Source organism: Triticum urartu, chromosome 1, assembly GCF_003073215.2.
Source record: "Triticum urartu cultivar G1812 chromosome 1, Tu2.1, whole genome shotgun sequence".
Taxonomy (NCBI): domain Eukaryota; kingdom Viridiplantae; phylum Streptophyta; class Magnoliopsida; order Poales; family Poaceae; genus Triticum; species Triticum urartu.
This window is the reverse complement of record NC_053022.1, coordinates 171,756,118-171,767,073: the sequence shown is the minus strand read 5'-3', so window position 1 is coordinate 171,767,073 and position 10,956 is coordinate 171,756,118. Positions and strand designations below refer to the sequence as shown.

Here is a 10,956-nt window from a genome sequence, read left to right as displayed (position 1 = left end):
TATTTACACTGTTCGATCAAAATAATAATGGCTGAGATTTAAAGGTTTTTACGTAACATATTTAATGTGTACGTACCAACATATCGGACTATCATGTTGTCATATATACAGCCCATTCAATGTAATTAAACTAGGCAAGGAAGCGTCAGCGCATAAAAAAACGACTAGGCAAGGAAGCGTCATCACGTAAAAAAGTAGGAAGAGTTAGGTTCACGTACGGGCCACTTCAAAAAAAGGTTCAAGTACGGGCATCAATATGGTAAAAAAAATCCTGACACGTTGCATACAAAAAGAGATGTACGCTCTAGAAGCTCATTCTGATTTCACGTCCTACAGCTCTACCGAAACTTCAAAGCCATATGCCTCTCGAGCAGTCCATGTTTTAGGGTTTCTGATGGTCTGCCCTAGGGCCGAGCTATTCCTCCTATGCAACTGCAGCTCACCTCCTATAAATCCATCGAAACCCCAAAACTATGCCTCTCGAGTAGCCCAGTTCTAGGGTTTCTGATGGTCTACTCTAGGGCCGCACTATTCATCCTGTCCTGTGTGGCTGCAGCCCACATCCTACAGCGCCACCAAAACCTCGAAGCCATGCCTTATGTGTCCACTCTCCACAAGATCTTCTCCTCAATCGGTTAGGTGTTGAAGATTCCGCCTCCCGAGGAACCAGTCGTGTCTCATCATCCTGTTCCTGTCCATAGGAAACACTTGACAAGAATCATGTCGCAAAGTAGGAAGAATGCTATCGTGCTATCTTGGAGTTGTGTCATACACAGGTCGATCAAGGCATGTAGTACTGTCTGCAAGAGGATAGATCAGCATGGTCTACAAGCATAGTAAGATGACCACCAAGGATGTGACTTACAAGTGGCATAAAGAGAAACAATTCGACTCCAGATGCAGGTATTACTTGGCGTAATAGCAGAATTGTTTGAAACATGGCCCTATCCTCTTTCTAGATTTAATCAACTCCTCACCCTACTCTGTCTAACAGTTGGTTAGAATTTGGACATGCTTGCCAAGTGTTTGACAAAATGTATAAAGACATATGTATCCAATGGTATTTTCTCAGATCATTGTGCATATTAGATTTACAGTTTGAAAAAGGATAAGTTTATGTATACAAGCTAACTGCTATCCTTAGGACTAATGCGTAAAGGTCCTGAATTCAGGATATAACAGATTACATATTATACAATGTGTTAGTAACAGCAGCTACTATTGTTTGCAGAATTGTTATGATATACAAGATGCTATATGCAACTCTTATCGTTAAAAAATGAGCATAATAGATTATTTTAGTAGTCATTAAGTAATAATAGCTATTGTATTGTGTGCAGATTTTTCCTAGAAGATGATATGTGTGTGAATCCTTATAAATTCAAGTTATTTCCATTAATTCTGAAATTTGAATGGTTAGTAAGAGTTGATCTCAGTAATCAGTTCATCCATTCGAGTTAAGATATTTTCCATAGGTCATCAATGTACAATTTGCATATTTGATCCCTGCATGCATTTTCTAATTACATTCATTTTTTTTGAAATAATTCTAATTACATTCGTGGTTACTATGGAAGGACTATTATACATTTATCCGGGTGGTCAGAGACAATCGTACTGTTGCATGTTGTTTTCAGTTCTGCACCTGAAGGCTATATTCTACTCCCTCCGTAAACTAATATAAGAGTGTTTAGAACACTACTTTAGTGATCTAAATGCTCTTATATTAGTTTACAGAGGGAGTACTAGATATGTTCCAATCAGTCTATGTTTCTATGACAATAAGTATAGTTTTTGAGTGTCTAATATAAGTGAAAGGCAACGCTACAATTCTACTGCACAATTTTTTCCTGTACAACATGCTATATGCTATTTCTTATCGCTGCAAAATGAGTCTAATAGATTATTTTGTAGTCCTAAAGTAACAGTAGCTATTTTGTTGTCCGCGGAGTATTTTTGTAGAAGATGACATATGCGACAAGTGATTCCCGTAAATTCTGAAATTTGAAAGGTTAGTAAGAGTTGTTCTAAATCATCAGTTCATCCATTCGGGTTCAGATATTTTCCATAGGTCATCAATGTACAATTTGCATATTTAATCCCTGCATGCATTTTCTAATTACATTCATGGTTACTATGGAAGGTCTACTAAATTCAGACATGCACTTTAGTGAGTTTAATGTTCTTGGTAACAGCTCTTCTGTCTAGCCTTTTCAGTTGAGGAGAACAATGAAAAAAGCTCCAGTGTTATATGCATCACCTACAACACATGCGAAAACTCTATTGCATATATATTCACACATATGGACCAAATTCAGTTAATAAATGCAAGCCTTTTTCTTTTGTCTTAAAAACACATATCATTAATATAACTTGCTAATACTATATGGTAACAACAAATAGAAAGAATACACCTTTTTATCAAACTACAGGGAGGAAGCATACCTGTGACGAGTCAACCGGTGTGCAACAAGTAGTAATGTTGCAAAGTTGTAGCACATTACATAGGTGGAAACTGACAGAAGTAGCAAGCCCACAACACGCCTCCACCCGTGGTCTCTCTACAAGACAATGAAATATTGAACACTTTTTGCTATACAAAACTTCATATAATTAATATGGATGTGTTGAAGAGACAGTAACCAAAGTTCAGCAGAATGTTAACTAAAAAAAAGTATAAGCTCAATTCCCTAAAGCAACGCAAGGCACATCAATGGCAAGATAAATAATTCTACAATTTATATCCTAAAAATAGTCAGAATGTACGAGCTTATTGTCTGAATTATAATAAAACAGAAGAACTAAGTAACTCAACCTCATCTCTGAATAAAATTAACAGATCAACTAAGCAAACAAGCTTTTATAAAGTACATATATACTGTGCGCAAAAAAATAAGAATGCAAAGGATGTTGGGAGAGTAGTCAGGCAGTCATACCCATCCCTACTACTCTGCCATAGACGACGAGGAACACTATGAAGAACATGGCTGTCGAACCCGACGGCACAACTCTCGGCCCAGTGGCACAAACAGGAGAGCAACGCTACTCAGCAAAACGGATTTATCATATTCTCCAGTGGCCTCCCATGCGACCGCTTTGCCTCATGACCTCGCTGCTAGGGGCGCAGAATCTGAAGCTGGAACGCGTGCCCCAGCCTCGGTCCGATCTGGCCTCAAGAGCATCTCCTTCCCAGCTTTAGTGATGCACGGGCAGGCCAGTGGATGGATTTGGTGCAGCCACTCGCTTTCACATGGACGAAAAAAATTCTCATAGCCATAGAAAATCTCCATAAAAAAAACCAAAATCCGCGCCATTCCTGGAGCCTAGAAGACCAAGCATCTGGGAAGGGAGGAGAAGGAATGGGAAGAGGAGAGATTACCTGGAGGAGAGGAACCGCTCAGGTTCAAAGGGGCCCAACTCCACGGCCATCCAATTGACGGCGGCGGCGAGCAGCAGGCACATGTGGTCGAGCTGGAGGACCTGCCGTCGCCGAGAGCATGCAACCACCGCACTCCGCCGCAAATCCCCCTTCTCACCCCGTCCTCCTCCCTTGGCAGGATCTAGCAACTAATGTGGATGGATGAATCCATGGATCAGGCAAGGAACGGTGAAAAAGGAACGGGAGGAGAACGAGAATTTGGGTTTTTTTTTTATGGCTGGGAAGGGTAGCACGCTGAGTCGTTGACCCATGGTCAGCTGGCTGTAACTTACATAGTACTATAATAGATCACTCCGTTCCTAAATATAAAGTTTTTATAGAGATTTTACTATGAACCATATACGGATGTATATAAATGCATTATAGAGATTGATTCGCTCATTTTGCTCCATATGTAATCTATAGTAAAATCTCTACAAAGACTTATATTTAGGAACAGAGTACTTATGAAGTGAAAGCTAATATTTATTAGATTTTTCTATTTCATTATTCACTCCTATGGTTTCATTTCATTTCTTACACAATTGGGTATATTAGGTGCAGAATATATTATGGGGAATTAGCTCCAGAATTTTCTCACAAAAAAAGATACATAATTCAGTATTCCATGATGGATTAGGAACATGTAGTAAAAAAAAGAAAGAAAATGTTGGGCATTCACACAAAATAATTTTTTGGCAAACTAAAATAATAGACAGAGATAACTGAAACACAAAGAATAGTATGAAGAGGAAAAATGCATATGGAGGCGCTCAACTGAAACACAAAGAATAGTATGAAGAGGAAATGCATATGAAGGTGTTCAACTAACAATAATTATAAACTTTTGAGCAATGTCAAAGAACAAGAAAAATACATGTCCATATGAGTAAGAAAAATAGCAAACACATATCAATTATAAAAAATATAAAATATACCAATCCTAGCCGAGCAATTAATGGCTGAGATATAGAAATAGATGCGCGATAAATATACTTGTGTGGACAAACAAAGATGGATGTATCGATATAGGACATACCGATTTGGACACGAAAAGCTATATGAGGCACACCATTGCCGTGGGCCAACAGCCCATCGCAGCAGCTCACGAGAGAGAAAAACAGGCCAGGATAGAGTCTGGTTCGGAGGCACCGCATCCATGTCTACACGTTTTTGAAAAGAAAATTCCATGTCTACACGTACGTGCTAATGAAGGGTTGTCTCTTTTAAAAAAATGATGATTTTTTCTCATACAAATCGGATTGGGTGTCAATAGTAAATAGGTGTATGAGAATCATGCCTTGGCATTTAGAAGAAAAAAACATCCATGCGAAAAAAGCACAATATGAATGCGATTTTCATGAGGTGAAATTGAGTTTTCTATTTGGGATCTGGTATTACAGCCCGACTAAGTTTACCGCGACATCTCAAGTGCATCGCAGCCCGTTTTCATTTGGCGTGCAGGTTTGCTGCCGCTTGCAGAATCGAGCAGTGGACATTACGTGGCGCCGAAAGATCCCGAGAGAACATTCGGTCGGTAGAGTTTCCTTTTTCTTTGCATATTACTCAGATTGAGTTGAGTCTATATAAAAATGATTATGGTATTTTGACTCTCAAGAGTAATAAAATTGTAACAACACACTTTTATAAATTATAGAAAACAACATGCACAGAATTGTGGCATATGCCATATTACCTCAAATTCTTTGTGATTAAAATTTGTATCTAATTTTATTTGATTTCACCACAACAAAAGAAAATATTCTTTCTAAGATATTTGAGTCCCATGAAAAGTAAATTTGTACAGCGAAAAATCCTTAAATGAACCAATCCTCCAAAATGTTAAGAAAAATATCCTACAAATCGAGGAGTCTGTACAGAAGACAACCATACTACCGGCGCCACGTATTTAAACCTACAAAAGATAAAAATAGAAAAAAGAACATGTCGTGCAAGCAAACCCAAAATATAGATCACTAAAGTAGTGATCTAAACACTCTTATATTTCTATACTGAGGGAGTAGTTAGTTAAAGCAAACAAACTTCTATATAGATAATACATTTCCTATGCATAAACTTCTCACCATGATTGATCATATGCACATGAATTAAAAAAATTACGTGCACGTGGATTAATTTTAAAAGCAAATGAATAATGAGACGGATATATCAGTGCAAATTCCGTCACTATTTCAGTTATAAGGTATAGACGATTATTTGGTTATGTAATATAGCGATGTGGGCTGACTAAATCTAGAAGACTACAAAATGCAACTCTTTCTACCCCATGAGAAAAAATGTATTTTTTTTCTCAACATCACGATAGCTCATAGTATTCTAGAAGTGTCGGCAGAGAAAAGAAAAACAAAGTTATTGCACTAAGAAAATATACTATACCCCGTCATATGCACCTGAATTAATATGGAAGAACATATGTATCATCTATAAGTTCTAGACACATGTTTTTGGTTAATTCATACTATGATTAAATCTAGAAAGTACAAAACCAAAATATAAATTTGCTAGACATGTATTATTATAATCATTGGAAGGGACATAAAAATGATCGGCTAGGGAGACACTTCAAGAGTACCCATATAATGAGGTAAGTTACTAACCATACTAGTAGACTGCCCGTGCGTTGCCACGGGCTTTTAAAAATTTGTATTGGTTGCATGTCAAATTTTACATAGATAGAAAGATAGGCAAGAACATTTTTTTTTGAAATAATACGCTTGCAATGTACTTTGATAAAAAAATGTAATTCGACCCTATACACCTGATGCACAAAATAAAGGTGGTACACAAACATTAAACTCTTTATTCTGCACTGCATTACAAATGATAATAACACTTCAATGCCTTTTTTAATTCTTAAAATCATTTTTCTCATGAAAGCATGTGCATTGTTATTATCCATTAATTAAAAACAACACATGAAGGATTTTTTTTCCTTTTATACAAATGTTCCAGGATGTTACAAGCAGAAACTTCATCACAATATACGATTGGCTGGCAAACTATTACATAATATGGATTTAGGTGCTTTACGATAAAGAGTTTCCCCCGAGCAGCCATCCGATACAACCAGCTCACTGCACACTGGGCCTGCAGCACAAACAAGCCCAAAATAAAAACGAGAAAAAAAAGAGAAACAAATCCCGACATTGGTACATCAACGAAACAAAGATGACCGGTAACCGATGCACCCTCCGGCGAAGTACCACCGCACTCCTAGCACCCGAAGCGTTGCGTACCGAGCAACACCTTTAAGAAGGAATGCGACGACTACAGCACTGCTGCCCGGACAAGTTCTAGGGTTTCCCTCAGTACGCAGAGGACAGCGGGGAAGGTGTATACCCGACGCCCTTTAGGAAGGTCCGGCGGCGCCTGCAGGCGTCACCACATTGATGTCGGACGAGCCCTAGGGATTTCACCGACCCAAACAACCACCACCACCTCGGACGATCTGAAGTGCACCAACCAACCTGCCGCCCACCAGCCTTTGCCACCACGGTCACTGAACCAACTTCGTCGTCTCCTGAGGCCACCGACATGAGACCTGGAGGAGGGAAGAGGATCCTAGGGGCTCAGGGGCGTCCGCAACTCAGCCGACGAGAGGGGACAACCTTCGTCGCTGCCACGAAGCCAACCGGATGTGACGGCAGGGGCCTAGCAGGCCCCTACTGGCCCGACCGGGCCCAAATGCGTCTGGGCAACTCCTACTGCCACACTGCAGCACATCGGCCGACAAAAGCCGCCACCACCCACACCCCTCGATGCCTCTCCACGACTACCAGGAAGCCACACCGCCGCGCATCGGACCGTCGGCCCGCTCCAACCTAGATAGGGCCCAAAAGGGCCCAGATCTGTGCGGAGTGGAGGCCGCTAGCCAGCCGCACCACCACACGCCCCGCAGCCAACAGTCGCGCCGCCGCATCAGGGGCACCCACGACCGCAAATCGCGAGCAGGGAAAGAATGGACCGCCTCCGCCCGAGGAGCACCACCGCCATCAGGAGGCCCCCGCGCCCCCAACGCGCGAGTGGGGAAAGAACGGCCCGCCTCCGCTAGCACCGCGTGGGAATGGCCCGGCGGACCACGCCGGCAGCGGCAAGGGAAAAGACAGGGAGGGGATGGAGGAGAGGGGGGGTTGGGGATTCGCACGTCGCCTGCGAGGAGGGAGGCGAGCGAGCGAACAGATCGAATCAGTGTAGACGTTTTTCTTAGGTGCTTGAAACCATACAATTTACCATTTAGAAACTATTACAAAAAACACATCTTCTAGAACATGCTACTCCTACCTCTCTTGTGATAGGTAGATAATAACATTTATTGTTTAGAATTTTATTGGCATTTATCTTTATTTTTATCATAATTTTCTAGTTTTGTTTGAGTCATGTAACTTCATATTTGATGTATCGGCTCAAAAGGATTTTCACATAAAACCCAAGGAGATGTGTGTGTGTGTTTGTGTGTGTGTTGTAATACGAGCTATTACATAAAAGGGAAGTGAGCAACCAACCCTAATTCGACATAAACTCAGACATTAACATCAAATATAAGGGTGAATGACATGCAACATCAATTGCAAATAAGAGGGCTAAAACTTACCCAGAAAATATACTCCATATATTCCTAAATTTAAGTCTTTTTAGAGATTCTAATACAAATTACATACTTATGTATATAGACATATTTTAGAAACGAACTACATACTTATGTATATAGACATATTTTAGAAAATATAGATTCACTCGTTTTGCTCCGTATGTTAGTCCGCATTGGAATATCTAAAAAGACTTGTATTTAAGAACGGAGGGAGTAAGGCACAACTCACAAGTTTATAACACATTTTTCCTATGTTAGCACAGAAGTCAAAGAATACATGGTAGGATTGAAGAGAGAAGGTCTATAACATTAGTCTTGCCGGTTGTTCATAATTCTATTAGCAAGAGGGAGAGAGAGAATCGGCACCCCCAAATTGTCTTCGTATGTTTTGCTATCCCAAAACCCAGGCCATATGTGAGGAGGAAATGGAGTAAGGATGTCTATGAACAGCACGCCACAACAGGCCGAAAAAGGCACAATTTTCTAAAATATTACTCCCTCTGTAAACTATAATATAAGAGTGTTTAGATCACTATGCTCTTGTATTATTTTACGGAAGGAGTACAAGGCACCCCAAAGATATTGATGGTATGAATTGCTATGAACTTAAATGCTTAATACAATCAACCAAAAAGCTACCAGCGTGCTTCTCCATTTTGAGCCAGTCCACCTATTGAGGACTTCTTGATTAAAACCTGCAATCTTCAAGATGGCCTGCAAAATAGGAGTTTTATGTCAGTAAATAATGTAAAAATAATAATTTCAGTTGAGTTGAAAGGCTTAAATTGAAAACCAACAAATATATGCAGGCTTATTTCATACTGCTATTTTAATAAGCACCAATAACCTCCTAGTCAACATCATAATATATCATCCAAAATCATATTAACTATTTTGAGCCAACTTTATACTACTTATGAATATAAATAATATAATTAATTAACAAACATTGGATTGTAACAAACGTGAAAAACACTTCATGTTTCAAGAAATAAGAATAAGTTGTTTAGTTCATCATCGTTACATGTATAAATGGCGAAAACACACTATGAATAAGAGAAATAACAAATAAGGATAGAGAGTTGTTAAGTTCATCAAACTGTTTATTTGCTTTAATGTAGAAATAAGGCAACATCCCCTATAAAAGAATAATTTTATCGACAAACGAATTCCCACCAGTTCTTAAAAAATGGCTATGTGGTTGACTTGGAAGGCATTTCATAACATGTATATTATTTTTTTGAGGATGACTACCTAAAAAAGGACCAAACACATCACTTGGTACATTCAGATAGCATCAGCGAACGAAGCTCCTCGGGCACGTCCGCAATTATCAGTGAGTCCTCATGCCGTCCAGCTCTGGCAGCCAAGCTCATGTGCTAGACAGTTTTGTTCCCTTTTGATGGCCTTGGCCTGAACTGAACTGAAGATCCGGCTTGTGTTTTTTATCTCACTGACAACCCAGAAAACAATCCGATCGGCTTGATCTGGCTTATCCCAATTCATTTGCAATCATTTTGATGTCAGTCTCAATGATCAGTGGGCCTTGGTACAGTCTCGACAGCGATACCAGACCCATCAGGATAGCTTGCCCCTCTGCCTCTTCAACTGATCTGCATTTATTCATCGATTTACTCGCCGAGAAGACAACATGCCCCGTATGATCCCGTGCGATCGCGCCAGCCTAGGCTTGGCCCGTGCCTGACAAAAAGGCAGCGTCAGTGTTTAGTTTTACAACACCTTCAGGCGGCTCTTTCCACTGGGCATTTGGCTCGGCGTTCGGCTGATTCCTAGGTGTGGTGTGTCTGCATAGATGCAGACAGGGACCGGCAACTCTTGTTTCCCTGTCCAACAACAGATAGCGACAAATTCCTGATTTCCTCCTCATACTGCACAAGGAACATCACCGATCTCGAAATGGTTTCTTTGCCATCACTGTGGATACAGTTATCTCATAGAAACCAGGCTCTCCATAACAACAGCAGATTTTCTTTCTTATCTCTGAATCATACTTGTCCAGTAGGATTTGTAGCCAGTCTGTTCCAGTGTACCAGAACTCCTTTTCTTCTGGAAGCCTCCACTCTTTCCTCATGGCAAATCTCAACGCCTTACTTTTTGTGCATGTTTATTTTCATCTTCCTCCCCGTTCCCACATATGTCACACACACTATCTTGAACAATAGTATGCCTGCATAACATGTATATTTGCCTCAACGTCAGAATGGATGGTAGAATTACATAAGAGCAGTTTGTACATTTCAGAGATACAACTTTCTGAAGGAACTGTGTCAATGATTCCCACAAAAAATATAGCGTCTGATACTGGGAAATGTGATAGCACACTAAGTCATAATTCTGAATGCTTAGGAATCTGGAGAGTGTTATTTCTTCAAAAAAAATGGACAAAGCAAATGAGCATGGTCCAATGCAGGTTCTGCAACTTCTGTTTTACGTGTGTTTTTATAAATAATTTATCGGAAACACAAAGGAAGACAATATGTTTGAGTAGGTAACAATATGTTTTAGAAGATGATGGCTTCCTAATATTTAAGCACATAACTGAAATTTTCTGAACCGTGGGAGATGGATCGGAGGTACAGTAGAAGAATGAACAAATAGATTTTATTTCTGTTTTCCACAACCTACATGTACAACAATGAGAAGTTCCTCGAGAACCAAGCTTACAACAGTGAATAAGAGGGGAAAGCAATATGGCAATTTAATGTCTCATCGACCCTGCAAGTTGGCAGCATCCCAAGTGATGATCAATTTTAAACATAATCTTTAACTGCAATAATGACTACACTACAATTCTATTGTTAAAGATATATTCCTAACACGTGAAGAAGAGGGAAAAGCAATATGGCAATTTAACGTCCCATCGACCCTGCCTGTTGGCAGCATCCCAAATAATGATCGATTTTAAACA

General features: G+C 39.9%; 2 long non-coding RNA genes across 2 annotated transcripts; both read right to left on the bottom strand.

Annotated features, from left to right (window-relative positions):
• Window positions 1–235: 235 nt before the first annotated feature.
• Window positions 236–3,751, bottom strand: LOC125553125. Its single transcript, XR_007303917.1, has 2 exons — window positions 3,380–3,751; window positions 236–2,561 (listed from the first exon to the last, which is right to left on the bottom strand). It is a non-coding gene; the product is annotated as an uncharacterized LOC125553125 (long non-coding RNA).
• Window positions 3,752–8,530: 4,779 nt separating this feature from the next.
• LOC125521685 lies at window positions 8,531–10,121 on the bottom strand. The gene is made up of 2 exons (XR_007289398.1): window positions 9,282–10,121; window positions 8,531–8,741 (listed from the first exon to the last, which is right to left on the bottom strand). It is a non-coding gene; the product is annotated as an uncharacterized LOC125521685 (long non-coding RNA).
• Window positions 10,122–10,956: the final 835 nt, after the last annotated feature.